The sequence below is a fragment of the Suricata suricatta genome, chromosome 10 (genome assembly GCF_006229205.1).
Source record: "Suricata suricatta isolate VVHF042 chromosome 10, meerkat_22Aug2017_6uvM2_HiC, whole genome shotgun sequence".
NCBI lineage: Eukaryota > Metazoa > Chordata > Mammalia > Carnivora > Herpestidae > Suricata > Suricata suricatta.
The window spans coordinates 66420758-66446956 of NC_043709.1; the positions used below are offsets into that span (position 1 = coordinate 66420758).

At 41.3% G+C, this 26199-nt stretch overlaps 1 protein-coding gene across 1 annotated transcript in view; it reads left to right on the forward strand.

Annotated features, from left to right (window-relative positions):
- LOC115305236 overlaps positions 1–26199 on the forward strand; it is a 34640-nt gene that overhangs the window by 4269 nt on the left and 4172 nt on the right. The window lies entirely within an intron of this gene.

Here is a 26199-nt window from a genome sequence, read left to right on the forward strand (position 1 = left end):
ATATAATGGAATACTACTCAATGATGAAAAGAATCTTGTATTCCTGCCATTTTCCACAATGTGGATGGAAGTAGAGGGTTTTAAGCTAAGCTAAGAGAAAGTGAGATATCATATGTATTCACTCATATGTGGAATTTGAGAAACACAACAGATGAATATAAGGGAAGGGAAGAAAAAATCTGATAAAAACACAGAGGGAGGCAAGCTATAAGAGACTCCTAAATACAGAGAACAAACTGAGGGTTGCTGGAGGGGAGATGGAGAAGGGATGAATTAAATGGGTGATAGGCATTAAGGAGGGCACTTCAGGGGATGAGAACTGGGTGTCATATGTAAGTGATTAATCACTGGGTTCTACTCCTGAAGACAACACTATATGTTAACTAACTTGAATTTAAATTAAATACATATATATGCATATAGATGTATCTAATAATAAAAATGACATAAGAAAGGCAATAACTTTCTGGATAAATGCATAAAATTTTACTGAATAACATTTAAAGAGGCTTAAGTAAATGGAAAAATAGACCATGTTCATTGATTGGAAAGTGCACTATTTTTTAAAAAGGTCAGTTCTCTAAATACTAATCATATATCCAACCAGTTTTTCTTTTTTTGAAAACTAAATAAGCTAATTATAAATTTTGCATAATGCAAAGAGCTGAAAATAACTAAGATAGGTCTGAAGAAAAAAAGGTGAGGTGACCAGTAGACATCGTTTACGTAAGGAATTATCAAGCTGAAGTACTTAAGACCATAAAGTGTTGGTGCAGGCAGAGAAAAATAGACCAATAGTCCAAACTAGACTTCCCAGATACATTAATATATGAGCTATTAAAATAAGATTGGGGTAGTACTGCAGCAGGTCAACATGGAGATGATGATTCTTTTCGATAAATCACCCTGGGAAGTTGACTATCCTTTCAAAGAAAAACAAAATTGAATGCCTTTCTCACACCATAAATAAAAAATAATCAGGTAGATTAAAAATCTAAATAAGAAGGCCAAAATTTTTAAACTTTATAAAGATAATAAAACAGACTATCCTTAGGACTTCAAGGTCATAAGTTATAAATATTAGTCATAAGTAAATAAAGGTCAACTGCAAATTGTAAATAAAAGTCACGTTGCAAATATTATATAAAGTGCATAAAGCATGTAAGATCGATGGATTTAATTACATTAAAGTTAAGAGCTTGTGTTCATCAAAAGACACTGCACAGAGTAAAAGGACAATCCACACACTGGGAGAGAATAGCAATAACCCACCAACATGATGGGAGACACTAGCGTTTCCTCTGGAGAAGGACCTACATCAAAGGAGATGTGATCCTGAGCAGCTCCAGGTCTTTGGGGAGCTGAGACGGGAGCACTCAAGGAGATGCCTGTTCTGGATACCTATGGCATCACTTGCCCACACGGCTTTCTGTTAATACAGAAAGGACTCTGGTGAGCACAAAAGAAACAGCCCCCAGGCTGCAGGGGATATAGTGTGACTTGGGGGTTATTTCAGTGATGTCAGGGAGGGAGAGCAACTGTCCAGGAAAGATGTTGAAGGTAAAGATTGAGGATTATGGTGCAGGAATCCTAGAGGTCCCAGGGGTTCGGCAGGAGGGTAGGGAGAGGCTTGGGGTTCGGTTAACAGGACATAGAAAACAGTATGGGAGGGGCGCCTGGGTGGCTCAGTCGGTTAAGTGTCGGCTTCGGCTCAGGTCATGATCTCAGGTTCCAGCCCTGGAGCCCCATGTCGGGCTCTGTGCTGACGGCTCAGAGCCTGGAGCCTGCTTCAGGTTCTGTGTCTCCGTCTCTCTCTGACCCTCCCCTGCTCGTGCTGTCTCTCTCCGGTCTCTCAAAAAAAAAAGAAAACAGGATGGGGAGCTGCCCTCTGTAGATGGTAGGTGACTCCATAAACTCACTTAGGAGGTTTAGTGGAGGAGGTGAGCACCAAGATTTAGTAGGATTTGGCTGTGTCCTGGAAGTAAGCCCAGTGAGTATAGGGAGCCGGCGTGATCTCACTGGGGGTGGCCGCTACTGTGACCACAGTCCAGTGGGAAAAGATGCCCTGCAAGTGTGAAGCCGTCATCTGTCAGTGGAGGAGGGAGTGTGGCCACAGTGCCCCCTGTATTCTTCCCAGGAATGGGTTTGTGTTATGTGTACTTTCAGGGTCCCCCATGTGCAAGCTGATAACTACTGTCTTTTCCTTTTCCTCCTTCCCACGATGAGATAAGCTTACCTTTTAAAATATCTCATTTAGATTTTAACAGTTGGGCCATTTAATCTTGACAGTGAACACTTAAAAGTGTAAGTAAGCTGATGATTTACTTGGGTTAGTAGACAGAGGCTTTACATTAAATAGCAAATGTTGGCTACTTCTGTTTTTTGGGGAAGATATTATAATAGGTCTTATGGTAATGCCAGATAATATAACAGAAGGTCTTAAAAAGAATTTTAGGGGCACCTGGGAGCGGGGCTCAGTTGGTTAAGCGTTGGACGCTTAACTTTGGCTCAGGTCAGGATCTCAGGATTTGTGATATTGAGCCTTGCGACAGGCTCTGTGCTGACAGTGAGGAGCCTGCTTGGAATTCTCTCTCTCCCTCCCTCCCTCTCTGCCTCTCTCTTGCTCTCTCTCAAAAATTAAAAAAAAATTAAATTAAAAGAATTCTATATTTTAAGACTGCATCATACTGTGAAAAGGTTTATGGGTATGACTGGACATGTGGGTAGCCTTATTATACCAGCAAGGGTTTGTAGCTGTAAACAACTGGGCAAACTTTGGCGGAGAGAACAGAACAAGAAACCCACGAAAAAACCACAAATCGCTCAGGGACCCCCTGAGGAGACTGAAGCAGAGCCTTGCACTTGCCAGGAGGGGGCAGCTTTTTCTTTTTCACTGAAAGGAATCCACAGGCTCTCTGAGGCCTTGGGTGGGGAATTTGGTACAGGATGACAGACCTAGAAAATGCCCCTATTCTGCCTGAGGGCTGGGCTATGTCAGCCCTCACTGCCCCCTCTCTGAGCACTGCAGCCTGTGGGGGACAAGGCGAGCGTGGGCTCTGTCCACACCGCTGGCTCTCCTGCCGCTGTCGCAGCCCGGGAGCGTGTCCCTGAAGTCTCTGTGGCCCCTGGGCGTGTTGGGGACTCACGTGTTACTTCTGGCCTTCACTCCAAAGTAGGTGAGGAAAGCAAGTGGCTGATCTATTCAGCTTTCATAGTAAGCAGCAGCTGAGCCACCCCACTGCGACTCAAAGGTGCGGAACCCTTCAAATGCAGGAAAGGGATTCTGACACTGGGCAACTGAGAACACCGCACTTATTGGTTGTTACTGTTTCATGTCCTTTGTTGGCTTTTTAAACCTTTATTTGGATCTCACTCTGGCCTCCCACAGCACAGGGGACACGGTGCCTAAATGCAATAGGAGTCACTGGAAATCGGTACGAAGTTGGAAGAGGATGGACCCACGGATAAGTGAGGACCTTCGCTGGGAGGAGAACGTGTTTTTGCAGTAAGTGTGCTGTGCTTCCGGCGTATTCTGTTCACAGGGATGGCGAGGACAGTGTGACAGGAGGAACCGGGAAACTGTGGTGTTATTTTATTTTATTTTTTTTTCTTTTTTAAAATTAATTAATCTATTTATTTGAGAAAGAAAAAGAGAGAGCATGAGTTGGGTAAGGGGAGAGAGAGAGGGGGTGAGAGAATCCCAAGCAGGCTCCACACTGTCAGCATAGAACCCAACACAGGGCTCTAACCTATGAAACTTGAGATCACCATCTGAGCCAAAAACAATAATCAGACACTTAACTGACTGAGCCACCCAGGCACCCTTGGACCCCTTCTTGTTTTTAATGTGCTTCCAACATGGCTGTTTTTCTTCTCAAATGGATTGAACTGTGACCCACAGGGAGACAAGGAGACTGTTGCTGCCCCCTGAGCTTTGAACCTGCATATGGCCAGAGAAAAGGTGTTCTTCTGCTTGGTCCAGTCCAGCTCATCAGGAGACTCCATTAGGTTTGGGGCAAAATCTTCAGAGAAATAAAATGATTTGGGTTGGAGCATCCCCCTGCTGCATAAATGCCGCTCTCTGGGGCTTGCAGTGGTGACATCAGGCAGCTCTCTGAGGAGTCAGGAATCTTGAGCCCCAGCCAGAGGCAACTTATCATGGCTAATAGTCCATCATTCATGTGGTGTTATTTTAAAATGAAAGAAATTAATAAAAGAATAAAATAAATAAAAGTAAAATGAAAGAAATACAGGGGCGCTTAAGTGGCGCAGCTGGTGAGGTGGATTAAGCATCAACCCTTGATTTCAACTGAGGTCATGATCTCACTGTTGTGAGTTGGAGCCCTCAGTGCCCTCAGTGACCCGAGATTCAATGTCTCTCTTCTCCCTCTGCCCCTCCTCCCCTTTCTCTCAAAATAAATAAATAAACTTAAAAAAATGAAAGAAATAGATATGAAGTTGAACTCAATTTCTTATCAAAAAATTTTTTAGTGTTTCTTTTTGAGAGGGAGTGAGAGAGCCAGAGCCAGAGCCAGAGCGTGAGCAGGGGAAGGGCAGAAAGAGGAGGAGACACAGAATCCGAAGCAGGCTCCAGGCTCTGAGCTGTCAGCACAGAGTCTGACACGGGGCTTGAACTCACAGACCATGAGATCATGAGCTCAGCTGTGAGATCATGACTCGGCTGAAGTCAGACCCTTAACTGATTGAGCCACCCAGGAACTCCTCAATTTCTTAGTTTTTAAAGTTTGACCCTGTAATGTCATCACTGTACACATACGCACACACGTATGGAGACTGCTACATGTATACACATATGCATAGCAGCATATATACATATAAACATATGTAACAGTGTATATGATGAAGATATGTACCAATCTCCATCTTTGTAATTGTTCTCTCTTCCCTTTGCTTTTGTGTTCTCACTTTGTTTCATATTTCGCCTCCTTCATTTCTCTCTTTGCCCCCAGTACTATTGATTCGACTGGATACCATAGCATTGTATACTTCAACTATGAGCCACAGGCTCTTGATCCTGATTCAATTCAATTCACTGTAATAAGTATGTATTATTTGCCTAGGAGGTGAAACATACACAGATATTTTTTAAAATTCAATGACATATCGGGTCTCTCCTTGTCTCCCTCCTGACAGCTCATGATAGATTGTGCTGCCCCAGAGAGTTATCTCCCGTAAAAACAAACAAAATGAGTAGAGGGAGGCAGGCAAGGTACACACAAAACAAATGAATCAGTTATCTAGAAACTATTAGTGAGATACTTCTCTTTGTCACCCTCTCTTGTTTTGTTATCCCTTAATATCTGAAGACACCCTGATTTTTGTACACCACTCAATAGCAAATTCTAAATACATTTGGAAATTCATTACATAGAAGATAAAACCTGTGGATACATTAAGAAAAGCACTGCTTCACACAAAAGAAAAAATTGGGAGATGCCTATCTTATTTTTAATTCTCTTTTCCAATATTCGGAAAATATATTTTCATAAAATATTGAATGGTACGAAGAAAGGTGCATGTTAGATGAAGAAGGTTGAGAGGCACTTATAATTTGCAAGAATATAATTAAGATGTTATTGTTTAAATACTCTAAAATTGGAGTCAACTTATTGGTAGTACACTTTTGAAGCTTAACCAGGACCATGATGCCAATCCTCTGGGAAGCCAATGGTTTGCCAAAACCCAGGTGAGGAGGGGGGAATGGCAAGAGTAGCGCCTTCAACTCTAATTAAGAACCTAACAAGGATACAGTTGTATTGTTTTTAATCAAAAAATCTATCTGGTCATTTAACAGTCCTGAAGACACAGATTGACCATTAGCTTACAATCACTGTGAATTGAAAATACTTCTGCAAAAGGAGATCATTGTTGGCCGTGTTACAAAGAGAATGATGACTCAGAGTCTAAAGAAAAGGGATTTACTTTTTGAAAGCAAATATGTGACATACATGGCCAGCTTAAAATCAAGTCCTGGGACTTGAATTTGGAAACTTCCAAAGCAAAAAGTAGGCACAGTTCTGCTCCTATTAACATGTTCCCCGCCAGCCAGCCCCGCCCCTTTCCTGCAACTCTTCTTCGTAATCTTCAGCAGGCTCTCCAGCCCTCTACCCAGCTCCAACTCCCTTTTGAGCAAATGACCTTGCCTCCTACTTTTCAGGGAAAGCAGAAGCACTCAGGGTTGAACCCTCCCAGAGTCCCAACTTTTGCACTGACGTAAATAGGTGTGTAATTATTTGCTTAATGTCTGTGCATCTCCCCCGCTGAGTGGCAAGCTCCCTGAGATCCGAGATGGAGCCCGTTCACTGGTGTCCCCAGCACATGGGCTACCTGGGACGCAATAGGCATCTGTTGAATGAGTGAATGAGTGAATGAATGAACAGATAAACACACTTCCTTCCCCTCATTGATTGGTTTTCGTTTTAGAAACAAAAGTTGTGCATTTACCATACTATATTGTCATGGTAAAACAAAAACAGAGTAACAGACAAATCAACAAAACAAAAAAACAGAAAACAAACCAAAAAACAAAAACAACAGAATAACACACAATCAGACTGAAGGGAAGTCACCCTCTCCGAGAAATTCCTCTGTCTCCCTCCTCACCTCCTTGCCAACCTCAAAGCTCACCTGCCCCTGCACCCAGATTTCATCCTCTCCCTGTGAGCTCCTCTAGGAAACACTCCTCCTCCACATGGACAAGTCAGGGAGGCAGGCTTGGCAGGGCCTTGACTTGGGGTGGCCAAGAGTTGCAACAGCTGAGGGGGAAGGCAGGAGTGCGGCCAAGGGGAACAGTGGCTGGGTGCCAGGAAAGCTAAATCAGTCATCAGATCTGAAGGGTGAAAGCAGGCTAAAGAAAATAGGAGGCAAAGCAAAAGGTCAGGGCAATGCAGCAGGAGGTCAAGAATGTAAATGCAAACAGAGGCCAAGGGAGAGGGTCCAGGGCCTTAAAGATGAATGGAGGAAGGAGATCAAGAATGCATTTTCTTTTATTTTGGGGTGTACCAGGGGTGGACAAGGGCAGGACGGGCATTCTGAAGCCTCTGTAGAACTGCAACCTATTCATTATCCTCTCTGTCTCCAGGACACTAACTCCAATTCCTTTCTCAGCCGGTAACTATGCTAGGCCTCCTCACCTAAAAACAAAATAAACAAAAAAACAAACCCTCTCTCAACCCTGTCTCGCCTTCAAACGACCCCACCCAGTCTCTGGCTGCCAGTTCTAGACAAACTTCTTGAAGGAATCTCCCTGCCTGTGCTCCTTTCCACCCACTCACCACTCAACCCAGTTGATTCTGCCTTCTGTGCCACTGCTTTAATGAAAAAGGGCTTTGCCTAAGCCATCCTTGACCTTCCTGTTGCTATCATTAGATACAGAGAGTGTGGTTTTGTTTCCATCAGAACTGCTCTCTGGAGCTCTGACCACCGCCTCCTCATTTGGCCTCTCTGACCTACCCCGAATCTCCCCAGCCTCCCACCTCCCACTCCCACGCTGGTTCCTCTTTTCTGTCTCTGGCTCATCATTTCCTTTCCTTTGGAAGGCTCTCTCTCCACCCGTTTTTATCTATAGCTGCCTATGGACATCAGGTAATGCTGCGTGATAGAGAGCCGGCTGTGGGCGTCTGCCCAGGCTTAAGCCACTGACACCTGGACGCTGCTCCAGTGCCAGGCCTGGAAACTCAACCTCTTCTGGATCGTTGTCTGGGATTGGTTGCTCTCCACTGACTTTCAATCTTTTATTCCCAGATCAGCTCACCCCCTCCTTTTTCTTACAAGAGAGCATTCTTTCCAGTCATTTTATCATATTATTATGGTTACAATTCACTGAGCATTTGCTATTTGGGTGTTTCACTCTCACTAATTGATGCATTAAGTTGTTTCTTTAGTCTGTAAATATTTACCGCCTCTTACTGTGGTACAGGCGCTGTGGATGTCTCATTTCTAGTGATTACAACTCACTTACAAGATAGCATATTGTCACTTGAAAGGCTGATACTGGGGCTAGCATTTGTTACTCCTGGCTGACGCCCCAAGAACACTCAAGAGGTACACCAGGAATTTGGATTCACAGCTCTTTACATTTCACTAAGATACCAAAAATCAATAGTCTATCTTTCACCAAGCATCTTACGCCAGGAGCTTTCCCCTCCTTTATCCTATTATACAAGCGGTATCATTAACTTATGGCCTGATATTATTTTTGAAATATTTCATTAAAAATTTTTTTTAATGTTTATTTTGGAGAGAGAGAAATGTGGTGCAACTGGGGGAGGGGACACAGAATCTGAAGCAGGCTCCAGGCTCTAAACTGTCAGCACAGAGCCCAATGCAAGGCTCGAACTAATGGACCATGAGATCATGAACTGAGCTGAAGTTAGACACTTAACCCACTCAGTCACCCAGGTGCCCCTTGATGTAATTTTTGAAACAGAGGAGGGAGAGATCATAGCAATGGACACCCGGAATGCCCTGACTTTGTCATTGGCACTATCATGCTTGTTTCCACATGGTCCCGACGAGGCTACCTACGAATCATGTAGCTTGAGATTCACTTATTTATTCATGCCCTCATAGATCTTACAAGATATTTGTAGAGGATGGAGAGGTGGGAAGATCAATTTTAATCAAATAAAAGAGAGCATATTATTATACCTAATAGAAGTCCCAGGAGGAAAAGCCACAACCCGCTATTAAAGAAACTTAACTCAGAGGAGGGGGGCGGGGTCAGGGAAGTTTTTTTTAAGGAAGTAATATGTGAGTTGAGATCTAAGTGATAAACAAGTTAATCCCATAAATTGGTGAGGACTTCAGAAGGAGGGAACAGCACATGCAGAGACTCTGGGTAGAAGAAGGCACATACTGCTTTCCTTTTTTTTTTTTTTATGTTTATTTTTGAGAGGGAGAAAGAGAGTGAGAGAGAGCATTAGTAGAGGAGGGGCAGAGAGAATGCGAGATGGAGGATCCAAAGTGGGCTCTGTTGTCAGGATGGAGCCGGGTGCTGGGATCAAACTCACGAGCAATGAGATCATGACCTGAGCCCAAGTGGACATTTAACCAACTGAGCCACCCAGGCACCCTAGGCATATTGCTTTCAAAGAAGAAGAGGCCAAGAGGAGTAGCCTGACCCAGGTTATACTGACCATGCACCATTCTTTTTTATCTTAAGAATCAGAGTCTAGCAGAATGGGGTCTTATCAGGTTTGTGTTCTGAAAATCTTCCTCATGGAGTACCTGGGTGGCTCAGTCAGTTAAGTGGCCAACGTTAGCTCAAGTCATGATCTCACAGTTCATGGGTTCGAGCCCTGCTTCAGGCTCTGTGCTGACAGCTCAGAGCATGGAGCCTGCTTCTGGTTCTGTGTCTCCTTCTCTCTGACCCTCCCTCCCTCACAGTCTCTCTCTCTCTCTCTCTCTCTCTCTCTCTCTCTCTCTCTCTCTCTCTCAAAAATAAATAAACGCTAAAAAATATTTAAAAAAATGAAAGCCTTCCTCTGGCTACCACATGGAGAACCTGCTGGAGGCACCAGGAAGGATGAAGGATAGTTAGGGAGCTATTGCTACATTGCTATCAAGCAGAGGTGATGCCTTGGACTAGCGTGGTGGTCACAGAGGAAGAGAGAAGTCCATCATTTTGATTCCTAATTGAGGAGGTAGAATCAGTAGGACATGATGACAGAGTTAAAGAAGTAACAAAGAATAAAGTGTCCAGGGGTCTCAGGTGTCAGAGATGCCTAATCGCACAAATGATGGTACCATCCACTGAGACCAGGAAGAGCAGTTGAAGGACATCATGGGTTTGCTGAGTTATGTTAAGATGGAAGGGTTTGTGGCACAACAAGGTGACCTCTGGATGCACAAGTCTGGAATTCCAAAGAGAGACCTGGGTTGAAGATAGGAACTGAGGAGTCATCAGTGGAGTCATCAAGTCACGGGCATGCAGAAGACAAGGTGGAAAGGGCTGCTGGGTGAGAAGAGGCTGGGATGGGGACAGCCAGAATCTGCCATCCAAGGGACTCACTTTCTTGTCATTAAAAGAAAAACATTCTCTGAAGAAACTTAGCTACTTCTTAAAATAAAATCTCTTAACCAAATTTTAAAACATTAACATCAGTAAGAAGTTTAAACAAAAAAAAAAAAAGAAAAGAGAGAATATAGAAAGAAAGAAAGAAGGAAAGAAGGAAAGAAAGAAGGAAAGAAAGAAGGAAGGAAGGAAGGAAGGAAAGAAAGAAAGAAAGAAAGAAAGAAAGAAAGAAAGAAAGAAAGAAAGAAAGAAAGAAAAGAAACGAAACGAAACTCTGCTCCTATCTGGCCCCTGTAATATTTCACATGTAAAAGCTGTAATGTTTTGTTAAAAAAAAACTCCAAAGCATGCAGAAGATTAATGTTTGTCTAAGTCAAGCAATGGATGTTTGTTATATGTCTCTGTAATTTTTGTATGAATGAAATATTCCATAATGAAACAGTAGCAGTGAAATTGTTCCAGGAAATAAAGCCTAAGTCAATAAAAATTCAGTCCAGAAATACCAGAAGCAGGTAAGGGAAAAATAAAGGATTAGAGAAACGGCCAAGAAGCCCCTTGGCCTCAATAGGAAAGGTGTACGCCCAACCCAACAAGATGTCCCTGAGAGATTCTGCTGATATGTGTGTAGGAATTTCCAACATTATGGAGACCATAATGAATAAAATCTTGGCTCTGTTTATAGTTCAAGATAATCGGAAGAAAAAGTTGGCCAATACTATTTGTTTTGGCTGCACTAAAAGACATTAGTGTGATTTAATGAATAGATGGTACTTTTGTGAGCCCTATGTATGCAAGAATATACTTAAAATTTGGGAGTAAACTAGGTATGAAGCAAGACTAGTGATTTACAAGTAATCTCTAACCAGAAATTACTTTGGTCATATAACAGGACAATGAACCACTGTCTACCTCACCTGTACCAGCTCCTACCACAATCACCGCCATCTCCAATACGCCCCAAGAAAAGGTAAGGGAGGATTGTAGAAGAATATCACCTTTAAAAACTTACTCTGGCCTTTATATTAAGGGTAGATGGCTCAGTAATGGACCTTTTCTCACAGTACCTAAAAGAATACAAACTCCATTGTTTTGGGAAACTATGCTTAAGAGATGTGGAGACAATTAGAAAAAGAAAGAGGCATAGCTGTAACTCTCAAGGGTGATGTTACCCCTAGTCCCAATTTTTCTACCGTACTACAATGTTGTCAGGCCTACCTTGGCCCATCCTGGTGGATTCATCCCCATAGTGTTACTCTAGTAGTAAATAACTCCGGCTTAGGGAAATGATTACTGATGACTGGGTCCCCTGGACTACCTGTTGGGGGAAAGGGAAGGTCCGCAGGGTGAGGGAAATCACTGGAGTATTGGAGAGACAGCTGTACCACCGACATTTGAAGAAGGGAGTCCCCCTCCATGTTTCATGGGCCTGACGTAGAAGTTCTGTTACTCATGGCTATGAAAGATTTGCTTTCTAGAGGAATCTTTTATCGGGTTCCAAAAAAAGTACGGTTAGCATATAGTTGTTTTCCCCTTACACGCCATGGCTCCCTTTTACTTTTTTTTTTTTTTAATATATTTTTATTTATTTTTGAGAGAGAGATACAGCACAAGCAGGGGAGAGGCAGAGAGAGAGAGGGAGACACAGAATCTGAAGTAGGCTCCAGGCTCTGAACTAGCTGTCAGCCCAGAGCCCGATGCGGGGCTTGAACCCATGAATCATGAGATCATGACCTGAGCCAAAGTCAGACGCTTAACTGACTGAGCCACCCAGGTGCCCCTCCCTTTTACTTTCACCAAGCCTTCAGCAAAATCTGACTAACCCACACAACTGTGCGTAGTGACACTGTAGCAGGGCAGAAAAGGATAGGCTCCAAATGGAAGTGTTTCTTCGCTTTTGGTAGCAGGTTGAATAGTGTCCTCTAATAACTCATACCTCCGTGGAGCTTCAGAATGTGACCTCATTTGGAGTAAACCTTTGCAGGTAAACTTAAGGCAAAGATCTTTAGAGGAGATTATCCTGGATAAGGTGTGCCCTCAATCCAGTGACTAGAGTCCTTCATAAAAGATGGAAAGGAGGAAAACATGGAGATGAAGAGAAACGCCCATGTGAAGAGAGAGGCAGAGATTAGAGAGAGGAATTGCAAGAATGGCCCACAGGCCTCAGAATCTAGGAGAGGCGTGTGGAATTTGTTCCAGGAGGAACCAATCGTGCTGAAACCTTGACGTCCTGAACTGCGAAAGAGTAAATTGCTGCTGCTTCAAGCAACCTGGTTTGAGACCATGTGTTAGAGCAGACCTAGCCACGTACCACACCTCCACCAATGTCCTGGCGAGGGGGGCAACATTTCTTTGAGAGTGACTGGGGTCCTGGAGTTCGGGGCTGTAAAGAGCAGGAAAGCAGCCAGCGGCCTGGGACTGAGAGCAGAGGACATCAGCAGAGTCAGTGGAACGTGAGTGGCCAAGAAAACTGCTTAGAATCGACGTACGTCGACGCCTCCCAATTGCCCACCATGCTGGAAGGACAGACGCCAAAGGGTCCAGGGAAACCTGATATTTGAGCTCCATCAGAACCCCTCTTCAGGTGCAGGAGTGTCCCTGATGTCCTCGACTCCTCCTCTCTTCTGACGACCTTCAGACGTCACGCGCAGAGGGGCCAGACATCGTGATACGTCCACATTCATGTCATGCTGAAGATTACAAATAACTTGGGCTAAACCCAAGCTTAAATTTCTATTAAGGTCACACAAAAGGTCTTGGGTCTTGCTGGGGGATGAACTATCAAGTGAAGCCCCATTCTTCTCACTTAAAACAAAAAACAGCTTTAAAAACAATAACAAAACAGCTTTATTGAGATAATTCACATATCATGCAATTCACGTAAAGTGTACCATTTCACAATTCTTAGGACACTCATGCATTTGTGCGGCCATCACCACAATTTTAGAACATTTTCATAATCGCCAAAAGAAACCTCATCCTCATTAGCAGTCACTTACCATTTACCCTCGCCCCCATGTCTGTAACCCTTCCCCCCCATCCACAGCTGTTCCCTCATTTTCTCTCTTTTCTGGTTGTGGATGTCAAAGCTGATAGCCCTGAGAGGAGGTGGCAGCGGCTTTAAGATGAAGGCAGCTTTAGCATAAAGCTCATACTGCGGGAAGCCACACAGAGACAAAGAAAACCACTGTATCACTCCACTGCTGCTGCACCGCACCGCCCCTGGAGCTGATGCTTCTTCTAGATTTTCAAATCATAGGAACCAATTATTTAAGACAATCTGAGTTGCATTTTCTGTTACTTGTAGCGAAAAGCATCTTCACTGATATAATGACTAAAGATGAAAAGGGAGAAAACATAAAAAAAAAATACATAGGATTTGGATTTGTTGGCTACTCTTTTTTTAAGTAGACTTCATGCCCAGTGTGAAGCCCAATGTGGGCCTTGAACTCATGACCCTGACATCAACACCTGAGCTGAGATCAAGGGTCAGATGCTTAACTGACTGAGCCACCTGGGCACCCCTGGCAACTATTTCTGATAGTCTGCCAAGGGCCAAGCCCTTGTACGTGCATCCTCAGGCCACTTACTATCAACATGATGTTAGGCAAGTCTTACCCCTTTGTGCCTCTGCTTCCTCATCTCTAAAGGAAGGGATAATGGGAAGAGAGGGAATGGACTCAATTACTTTTAAAAGCCTCTTCCTGCTCTGTTGTGTAGACTTTATTTTAAAAATGAATAATATCACCCCTCAAGCATTGTTAATTTAGTCATCCATTCATTAACTGAAAATAATTGGAAATCTGCAATGTACTGAGATTAAAAGGATAAATAAGACATGATCCCTGATCCTAATGAGCCCATAGTTATTAGGGAGATAGATATGTAAGCAGCTAACTGTAATGAGTGCCATGAGTGATATTGAAGATGTAGGTCACAGAGCATAGCAGGTCAGGAAAGGTTTCAAAGAGGAACATACACTTGAACTCAGTACTGCAGATGAGTGACAAATTTAGAGGCAGATGGTGGGAAAGAGAGCAAGTTATTTTTATGGATGTAAATTATATATATATGAATATATATTATGTGAACACATCTAATATAAATATAGATGAGAGAATATATGTAGAGCATATTAATTGAAAATGTAAATGTGAGAAATAATGGTAGTCAAGACAGCAATAAGAACACTAATATTAGAACCTAATGTTTACTGAGTATTTACTATATCAGATGCTATTTTATTCCATTTTAGGTATTGTCTTTCCCCCCTCACATAACCGAATGAAGTACACCATCATTCCCCTAATTTTACTAAGGGAAGCACAGAGAAGTAAAATCATTTGCTCAGTTAGAAAGTGGTGGCACCAGGCTACAAGCCCGAGTGGGCTACCCAGACCCACAGCAGTGGAGAGGTGTTCACACAGGATTCTCAGAACGAGAGACTGTCAGACACTGTAGTGGAAGATTCTTTTTAGATTAATCAGGTGTACTTGATCCAACAACCACAGAAGGAAGAGTAGGTATATAAAGTATTTAAAAATAGTTGGAATGTGATGGGATAAATAATATCAAAAGGATAATATCAAAGGCATAGGCAGGAGATGAAAGAGGTGACAATGAATTCTCCTGGTGCAGCCTGCTGTGGGAGCCTTGAAATAGGGGACCTGTAATATGGGACAATATAGCTTTATCTCATGGGACAGCATCAGGGCAGGTGGACAGCAGGCGAAGTGCTTGCCCTGGTGCCCAGCATATAGTAAACAGCAGATAAACAACTATAGGTTTATAGAAGTTCTTGTTACAGGATGTTATTCAGCAAAATCAGCAGCTTTAATGAGAGAATGTACAGAAAAAGCACTTTGGGGAAGGATACAGTACTCTTCAGAGACGGTATCATTACTATGACCAATTAAGTGACATGTACAAACTAGAAAACTTGTGTTCCACAGACATTTACCAACAGAAGCAAGTCTCTCTTTTTGCCATCATATGAATTTTCTTATTCTAACTTGGAAACCGCTAATTGTAGTGCCAAGATTTATTGAGATTTAGCTTCATTGTCAAATCACTAAGCAACCAACTAACTATACTTGCACTATTTTAAATAGATCTGTCCAAGGAAGACACTCTGGTAAGTGTCCCTCAAGGAGTAAGAAAAAGTACTCCTCTGAATTGAAACCCAAACTCTTATGTTTTTGCAGAGACATACTGTCCTTGAGGACTCTGGTCTAATGGGAGAGATTCCTCTGGGGTCTATGTCAATGTTGGTCTGTCAGCAAGGCCACACTGTTGCTAGTCTCCATCTTTCATGATTCTTTGAGACTCAGGTGTTATAGACTGAATGTGTTTCCCCAAAACTCATCTGTTGAAATCCTAACCCACAATATGATGATAATCGCCTTTGGGAGGTGATGAGGTCATGAGGTAGAGACCTCATAAATGGGATTAGCACCCTTATAAAAGGGACTCCAGAGAGCTCATGAGCCCTATTTCTGCCATAAGAGATCTCACAGAAGAGTGGGCAGCCTGCCACCGGAAGAGGGGTCTCCTCAGAACCCAACCATGCTTGCACCTTGACCTCAGACTACATATCTCAGAAATAAATCTCTAGTGTTCACAAGCCATCCAGTCTGTAGCACTTTGGTCTAGAAGCCTGAACAAAGGCATCAGCTTACTCCCTCCCACCCCCCGCCCTCCAGGTGACATTTGGTGTCTGGGTCTGGGCACACACCTTAAACTTAGTATGCCTTGGAACCTTGAGTCATTGCAAAAAAAACCTGTCATTTCTATTTTCATTTATGAAGAACAGCTGCTTTATATAGAGAATAAAGTTAATCTGCAAAACTTTTGCCCATTTTAATAACAAAAAGAAATGTAAAAAAGAATGTAGAGGATAGTGCATAACTAAGTAGAAATTTGTCCGTAATTTGTGTTATGGGAATTAGAATAAATAACACAATTTTTAGTGTGAAATTAAGCAAAAGGACAAACTCACACAGTGTCTTTTTCTGCATGTCTAATACACAAAGTCATTAGACAGAACTTTAGCATCCTAAAAATTATATTTTTTCATTCATAAATATTCATAAATATTTATGCCAACTTATTTTAAGATACAGCGTTGGATATACCACCATAGAAGCCTAAATGAATAGAGGATAAATAATACTATATGATATGATACAATGTATAATATGTAATATATAACATAACATGTTACAGCATTTGTTATGTAATATATATTATGTTATTTACATGAGATATACATATGCACACATACATTTATACATATATACTACATATGTACATAATATGTAATATATATGTAGAAATATGTATATGTAATCTATCAAAGTAACAGAAGGAGTTGGTTCCTCTGTTTCAAAGTGCCCCAGTTATTTCCAAGGGGACACCTCACACATTTCCACAGACCAGCCACTGTGGTCTGTCTCAGTCAACATCCTGTTCCCCTTTCCACCTCTGGCACCCATTCCACCGCAGGTGTCTGAAGAGCCACTTGGAAAAGCTCAGAAAACATCCTGGCCCACACTCAGTATGGTGTCCAGAATGCCCAAGTGTCTATCAGGGCCCAGATGGGCTGGGGCAGTGGTGGAAAGAAGGGATTTCTCTGCTCCTTGGGCAGGAAGCAGAGGCCATACCAGCCCCAGCATCCTCCTCCTCCTCTAGCTCAGCCTCAAGCCCTCAGGCCATAAACTGCCCCCCCCCCCCCGCCCCTTACATTAATGGCAGGAAATAGGGGCAAAGGAATAGGGTGGGAGAAGGAGCTAGGACCTGGAACCTTCCAAATTGACAGTAACCAAGCCCAAAGCATGACTTTATCAACTGCTGAACCCACATTTGGGATATGCTTCGGCATGGGAGAAAATAAAAGAAGAGTTAATACCTATTCTTCTCAGACTATCTTAAAACATACAAGAGGAAGGAGAACTTGCAAATGAATTCTGTGAGGCCAACATTGCCCTGATACAAACCAGATAAAGACACCACTAAAAGAGAGAACTACAGGCCAATATCCCTGAAGAACATGGATGCAACAATTCTCAACAACATACTAGCAAACTGAATTCATCAATGCATTAAAAAAATCATTCACCATGATCAAGTGGGATTTATTTCTGGGATGCAAGTGTGGTCCATTATTTGCCAAACAATTGGTATGCCACATCACATCAATAAGACAAAAGATAAGAACCATATGATCGTTTCAACAGAGACAAAAAAGAGCATTTGATAAAGTGCAACACCCATTCATGTAAAAACCATCAACAAAGTAAGCTTAGAGGGATCATACCGCAACATAGAAAAGGCTGTATATGAAAACCCCATAGCTAATATCATCCTCAATGGGGAAAACCTGGGAGCTTTTCCTTTATGGTCCAGAACAAGACAGGGATGTCCACTCTCACCAGTTTTATTCAACATAGTACTAGAAAGTCCTAGCCCCAGCAATTAGACATTAAATGAAATAAAAGGCATCTAAATCAGTAAGAAAGAAGTAAAACTCTCACTATATGCAGATGACATGACACTATATATAGAAAACTCAAAAGACTCCACCAAAAATTGGTTAGAACTGATACATGAATTCAGTAGTTTCAGGATACAAAATCAATATACAGAAATCTGTTACATTTCTATACACCAATACTGAATGAAGCAGCAGAAAGGGAAATCAAGGAATCAATCCCATTTATAATTGCACCAAAAATAATAAGATACCTAGGAATAAACCTAACCAAAGAAGTGAAAGATGTATACTCCAAAAACTATAAATCACTGATGAAAGAAATTAAAGAGAAGCAGAGAAATGGAAAGATATTTAGTGTTCATGGACTGGAAGAAAAAATATTGTTAAAATATCCATCCTATCCAAAGCAGTCTACACATTTAGTGCAATCGCTATCAAAATACCAAAAGCATTTTTTCCAAAACTGGAACGATCCTACTGTATATTTGACGATCCCAAATAGCCAAAGAAATCATGAAAAAGAAGCAAAGCTGAAGGCATTATAATTCTGGACTTCAAGTTATATTTACAAAGCTATAGTCATCAAAATAGTATGGCACTGGAACGAAAATAGGCATATAGATCAATAGAACAGAATAAAAAAATCCAAAAATAAACCCATAATTATAGGGTCAATTAATCTTTGGCAAGCAAGAAGGAATAGCCAGTAGGGAAAAGACAGTCTCTTCAACAAATCGTGTTGGAAAAAAATGGTCAGCTACATGCAAAAGAATGAAACTGGACCACTTTCTTACACCATACACAAATATAAATTCAAAATGGATAAAAGACCTAAATGTGAGACCTGAAACCATAAAAATTCTAGAGGAGAACACAGGCAGTAATCTCTTTGTATTAGCCATAGCAACTTCTTCCTAGATGTCTCCTGAAGCAAGGGAAATGAAAGCAAAAATAACTTAAACCATTGGGATGACATCAAAATAAAAACGTTTGGCACAGAGAAGGAGACTGTCAACAAAACTAAAAGGCAATCTATGGAATGCAAGAAGATATTTGCAAATGACATATCCTATAAGGGTTAGTATCCAAAATATATAAAGAACTTATAAAACTCAACAGAGAGAGAGAGAGAGAGAGAGAGAGAGAGAGAGAGAGAGAGAGAGAGAAACAAATAATGCAATTAAAAAATGGGCAGAAGACATAAATAGACATTTTTCCCAAAGAAGACATCCAGATGGCCAACAGACACATGAAAAGATGCTCAATATTGCACATCATCAGGGAAATACAAATCAAAACTGCAAGGAGATAGTACCTCACACCTGTCAGAATGGCTAAAATTGATAACACAAGAAATAACAGGTGTTGATGAGGATGTGGGGAAGGGGGAACCCTCTAGTACTGTTGGTAGGAATGCAAACTGGTACAGCCACTGTAGGAAATCGAATGGAGCTTCCTCAAAAAATTAAAAATGGAACTACCCTACAATCCAGCAATCACACTACTGGGCATTTACGTAAAGAATACAAAAATTCTAAGTCAAAGGGAGACATGAACCCTCGTATTTATAGAAGCATTATTTACAATAGCCAAGGTATGGAAGCAGCTTAGGTATCCATATATTGATGAAGGGATAAAGAAGTTTATAACATACATATATTAAGAAACAGAACAAACAAGCAAAGGGAAAAAAATAAGAGAAAGACAAATCAAGAAACTGACTCTTGGGTTGCGTAGGTGACTCAGTCGTTTTGGCATCCAACTCTTGGTTTCAGCTCAGGTCATGATCTCATGGTTCGTGGGTTGGAACTCTACATTAGGCTCCATGCTGGCAGCACAGCGCCTGCTTGGGATTCTCTTTCCCTCTCTCTCTGCCCCTCTTCTTGTCTCTCTCTTTCAAAATGAATAAATAAACATTTAAAAAAGAAGAAGAAAGAAATAGATGCTTAATTACAGAGAATAAACTTATCGCTACCAGAGGGGAGATGAGTGGGATTAGGTGATGGGGTGATGGGAATTAAGGAATAAAAAACAAAATGAAACAAAACAAAACCCCCCACAAAACTCAGAATTGGACTGAGGTATGACTTTGTCCTTTACACATTAAATATTGCAGAATGTTGCAACACATCTTTCCTAACACACTACATGCTGCAATAAGTCAACATAAGTTGAAGAAGAAATGCAGGGACTGGTTGTAAATCTCACTTCCAAACTGACTTTGCCTTTTTGTTTGTTTAAGGTTTAAAGAAACTTCTGTTTCACAAACCATATCTTTCACTAAACGGAGGTACTCAATGTCCCACGTTTGGGGTTTATTCTTTACTGACTCACTCAGGTACCCTCTCCAGTTTATAGACAGACTTTTACAAGAACCAGAACCTTTCTTCCTCCTGAACTCTTCGTGGCCAGTTGAACTACCAGATTCCTCCCTCTGCTGCCTCAATCATCAGCAGAGGGTCCTGTATCAAAAAATTCCATCAAGCTGGATCATTCCTTTCAGACAGCAAAGGGAGTGGCCACTGACAACTAATGCACTATGAGGGATACTATAATGAGGCTGGATCAAAAGCACTTTATGGCAGGTGGGATGAGATTTTCTATTTTTCCTAAAGAATCAAGCAAAAGGAAACATAGCTCTGGTCATCTCTAGGTGAGTAAGGCACGTCTCTGCAGACCGGCCAGCCCGTTCCAGACAGAACTGGAATCTGAATCCCACATTTATCCTATTTTGGAGATAGGAGCTTGTCTGCCTCTGGAGGGGAGTCCTTCTTGCTACCTGAGAGGGATCTGCCCCTTCACTATCTCAGGAGCACCAGCTCAGATGCTGGCACCGGATTCCCAGAGGCATATAAATATGCAAAAGTAATTACTCTTAAGAAAAACTTTCCTCACACTCATCCTCAAGAGTCATTTCCTCGGGGAAGTCTTCTCTTGCACCCAGTGCAGTCTTTGTCATTTTATATTTGTGTCACACCTTGAGTGAAATATTTCCACTTACCAAATTATGAACTCCACGGGGATTGTGTCCATTTGGCTCACAGTTCTGTTCTTAGCACCCAGCACCAAGAGAGCACCCAATAAATGTCCATTAAATCAGAAGATGAGCAGATATGGACAGGACTGGGTTTTCCGAAGAAGGAGAAGGTCACCAGATTTGAACGGAGGGCTACCTGTGGGCAGGCAGAGGCCAGAGGGCAGGAAGGTCTCCTGGAAAGGTAGCATTCAAGAAGCTTTGTGTCAGGGCCTTCCGTTGTACAGTCAAATTAGTCAGAACTTCAACCTTCAAACTTCCACTTTGGAATCCTCTTCTGAGATGTGCCTTATTCTTCAGAATTTAACATATCTACATAGCCCTGTGTTTGTGGGCTGTTGAGGGCTGGCCAGGTAGGACTGCCACAAAAGAGAAACACCCAGACCTCTTACTCTGCTGGGAGCCTCATCAGAGAAGGGACTGAAAGGGCTCTTCCCTGCTGAAAAGAATGGAAGGAAAAATCCCTCTTGCTCGTTGGCCTTACATGCAGTGACACAGAAGATGATCTCAATAAGACTCAACTTCAATGTCCCATGTAGGTTAGGAATATCCCCCATCCAGAATGACATAAGATAGGCCCTAAGTAACACCAGATTATCATTTTAGGACCAATAATTTCCAAATTGATCTTCACAGTGGTATTTTAATTGGAAATGCTTTTTGATAAAAGTCCATTTGAAAGAATGGTAATTTACTGAAAGGTAAATTATTACTCAACTTTTCAATTTCTTGAAAAAAAAAAACAGGGAAGCATCAATCGATTTACCCATCCATTTATTTATTCAGCAAATACATCTTGACAAAACAGCTACAGAACTTACAGTCTCAAGAGGAACCATGTAAATAACCTATTCTACAATGAGAAAGAATGAAGAAATACTACAGCATTGAAATGACCAGACGTTAGAGGACAATGCAGAAATCAGCACATAATTCTGGTCTTTTTCACACCATCTCCCTCCTACATTTGAATACCACAAGTTCAATGCTTTCATAGAACTTTTCAAGTTTTGTTTTAGTTTAGATTTAGCCTCCTGAAAATTAAGAAGTAGCTTAATAACAGTTTCCTGTCATAGATCTCTTCCGAAGGCAAATGGGACACTGGAATTTTGTTGTGGAGACAAGGGAATAAAAGAACATCCACAAGCTATTCATTTGTAGAATGTAGATCACACAGGATGCGAGGATCAAATAGTCTGCCCTTTTGTACTAGGGATGAGTGAACAGGCCCCGGGGAATAGAATAAAGTTCTGGGGTAATTATAAGAATTCTTCGCTAACAAATGATAGGACTGTTATCAGCATTTTCCATTTGAAAAGGGGTATGGGATGTAAGTGACTTAATTAAACTTTTTAAACAACTCTATGAATTGGTACAAAGTGTTATCCCCAATTACAGATGAGGAAACTGAAGGATAGAGAGGCTAATAACTTGCCTAATTATTGTATAACTAATAACTAGTTACTAGCTAGTAAGTGTCAGAGTTGGAATTCAAACCTAGGGAATCTGGTCCTAGAAATCAGATACCAAGTGCTTGGAGTATCTGGGTGGCTCAGTTGGTTAAGCATCTGACTCCTGATTTTGGCTCAGGTCATGATCTCACTGTTTCATGAGTTTGAGTCCCACATCAGGCTCTGCACCAATAGCATGGAGCCTGCTTGGGATTTTCTCTCCCTCTCTCTCTCTCTGCCCCTCCTGCACTCTCTTTCAAAATAGAAAAACTTAAAGAAACCAAGTGTTTAACTTCACACATTCTGTCTCTTTTAAATTTGTTACTTGTGCATATATTTTTGTACATATGTATATTGTACATATTTGTACATATATTTCTTCATATAAATGTATTTAATGTGGTAATTCTCATTAGACATGTCTAGGTTTGGGTTGATAAGTCCTTTCACTTGACTCTCCCAGATAAAACAAATATGAAGTTAAGATTGACAGGAATATGTTTTAACTCTTGGAGGAATGTCACAAAGGGTAAAATTTGCTTCTAGAGTAATTAGATACCATTTTTTTCAAAGCCATCATGCTATCGTGTTACCTGGTGATACCAAATCAATGTCAATCCCTGCTCAAACACCAGTTGTGCAAAGCATGTCAAAGTAGCTGGTGGCCTGGCAGATTTAATCATTGCAGCACCAAAATTCTAGCTGGACACCTAACCATGATGCCTCTTGACTTTGGAGGGAAAAAAAACCCAGAAAAGATATCATTAGGGACAAATCACAAGTAATCTTATTTAATAACGCAGGAATAGACAGTTTGTTACAATATGCAAATCATAGGGCATCCTTCATTCATTCACTCTCTCGTTGTACATACATCTATGGAGTACCTAAGTACCTGATGCAATGGAAATGCCATGAACACAGACAAGAATGAGACTGGCTGCTGAGGAGCTCAAAGTCTAATGGGGCCAAATAATGTATTATGACCTATTTCTGGAGCCCAAATGAGGGCAAGTTTAATCATGGGACAGAATGAGGAGAGCTTTGGAGTCACATGTACCTGAGTCCTAATGCGGATTCTGCCTCTTGCAAGCCACTTAAGCTCAGCCTATTTTCTCATCTGAAAAGTGGGGATAAAAACATCCACTTCGCAGGGTGAGGTACCAAATTCCATGCCCAAACATGCTGGTTCTCTTTTTCCACCCTTCTTGGAACTCCACCCCACCCCTACCCCATGTTCCCAACCTACCAAGAAAAAAAGAACTGGAGGAATTGGAAGAGTTTCATTCACTTAAGTGGTGACATGTGAGCTGGGGCTTGAAGGAAGAGTAAAAGGTGACATTGACAGGCAGAGCCAGTGGCAAAAGATTCCAGAAAGTGGGCATAGTGTACTCAAAAGCTCTAAGGCATGGAAAACCAAGGTGTTGGTGCTAGAGGGGCAGTAAGTGGTTTAGAATAAGGGCTATATAGACCCGGTATGGTTGATCGGTGCTGTGAGTGTCAAGTTGGAAAGGGAAGGTGGTGTGTTTGGTGAATATGACTGGTCAGGTGTCTGCCTGTAATGCCATTTCCAGATTAGAAGGACAAAGGCTGACTTCCCTGGGGGTGGTGTTGAATGCTGACCACACAATGCACAATTCTCTCTGAGCTGTTCATGTGCCACATGCAGGCTCTGCTCTCCTTTTCACCTCCTGGATGGGACCTGACATCCCAATATTGGCCACTAGACTTGGACCTTCTAAGATCCTAGATCTAGTTTGATATTTCGTTTTGAGATCCAGTTGCTAGTTGTTTCATCATATGTGAAACTGAGATGGTAAGTGATCTATTCAGGTATCTTCTTCCTAGAACCAGTAAGAAATAGTAGCCCATTTAGAGAACATAATACTAAAGAAACTCAACCACAAATATAATTCCTGGTATTACTCAGTGTCTCATATAAATCAAATCCAAATTCATATAAAATAAAGTCATTATGCTGACATTAGAATTTATAGAGGCTCATGCAATTATGTTAAAGAGATCGTTGCTTTTTATAGTAATTATTTTAAAAATCTTAATTGTATGGCTAAGCATGCCATTTAGGGTTGACTACATTGCAGGCAGAAAAACAGTTATCATTCCTAGAAAAGAAAATGCTCAGAAGTAAAGGGAGGTGAGCATGGGAGATATTGAATTTGAATCCAGTGGTTCATGTTCCAGTCTGTCAATTATTAGCTCTGTGTCTTCAGACCAATCACTTAACCTGTCTGAACCTCATCTCCCTTTCTCATTAGATGGGGAAAATAAAAGTTATCTTATTTTAGTACCAAGTGCCATAATATATGTTAAGGTGCTTTGTAACCTACAGTCAGTCTAGAATTATAATTATTAATTGGAAAAACAATCCATTTTAAAAGTCTATTATCAAAGAAAAGAGATTATACAAGTCCACTACTAAAGTCATTGCTATTGAACTTCTCAACAATAGTCCATAAACGAAGGAACTTTATAGTCTTGCCATGTAGTGTTTAAATAATAACTGCGTTCTATTTCCTTTCTTAGGCATTCATTTGTGCTAAAATTTGGCAATGGGTATACTCTGGATCATCAGACCTGAGAGATATTCCCCCCCACCAAAGGGCTCATAGTCATGGAAAAATACTACATGCTCCATCCGAACTAGAGAGACTGATTGAAACTGAGCACTCCCACAAGAACTTTTTACCACAATGTTTTCCAAACTTATTGGGGCACAGAACTCTGTTTTCAAGTATTAATTTTGGCTCAAAAGAATTTATTTGGGGAGTATTTCCCATATACACTTTTCTTAAAAATGAAAGTATTCACAACAAAACCAATAACATTCTTAGGTTAATATAATTTTAGAGCAGAGAGCTTCCATCATGTCAGCTTTGTCAAAACCGTAGTAAATGTTATCTGCTGTGTAAGCTTTCTTCTTCTTTTAGTGTTTATTTTTGAGAGAGACCGGCAGACAGACAGACTGTGAGCAGGGGAGGTTCAGAGATAGAGGGAGACACAGAATCTGAAACAGGCTCCAGGCTCTGGGCTGGTACGGGGCTCAAAATCACGAACCGTGAGATCATGACCTGGGCCCAAGTCAGATGCTGAATCCATTGAGCCACCCAGGGGCCCCATGTGCAAGTTTTTTTCTTGATCACAAACATTCCATTTTCCTCAATCACTAGGTGAGTTTTTAGTATTGTCTGAAAATAAGTCAGGAAAACAATGTGTCGAAAATGTTTTCCATTTTTCAGGAGAATGAGTCACCAAGAACTTAAGTGACCTGGCCAAGATCACAAAGCTGGTTGGTGGTCGCTCTGAGATTCAAACTTATGCCAACTGCTCCAGAGTCAGTGAATGCTCTGATGACAAATCAGAGTGTGTTTTACACTGTGGTCCTGAAGGTATATTCACGGTGGTGGTTAGGGCTACTTCTCATCCTTTCCAAGACGGGTTTAAAACAGACCTTTGAAGATCCTTGGGAAGATTCAACAGAGCCATCAGTGGCTCTAGGTTTGGATTGTAGCAGGAAGATGAAGCGTTGTCAGTTGTCTCTTACCATCCAGAAATTGCGTTCATTAAACTCCAATGATGAACAGTAGCTACAAAAGATGACACACTTGAACCCTGTTCAGCACTTCACTGATCCACAGATGGATGCAGCTCATTTTATCTCAACTCACACCTGATATTAATAGTTTATACAGGGAGTAACCCATAGGACTCCAGCAAATTTGGCAATGAAACACCGTTTTTAATCTTTTCTGTAAAGATTAATGCATATTGATGCCAACAACTGATTAAATAAGCAGCTCATTAAAAAGTTGGGCAGTTGCAGTTAACTAGTATCTCTCTCTTAGAAATGCATGATGCCATCTTTATTCAGTTGTCTCTGGAAAAGCTTGTCATTTTAGAAACTTGGATTTTGTCTTTAATGAACAGTAGGTTCAGCAGAGAGAAAGGTATGTCTGTCTTGATCTCTCACTAATCCTCTCACAAACCTACCAGTTTGACACTTTAGTAGATTTATAAAATACATCTGTTTATTAAATAAGAATCAATGGAAAGTGTGATTGATAGTGTAAAGATAATGTCGTTTCAACAAGTTTAAAGGGATTTGAAAATCATTCTGATGTATTCGAATTTATCAGAATGGAAATTTCTTGTTATGACAAACTAAGGAGGT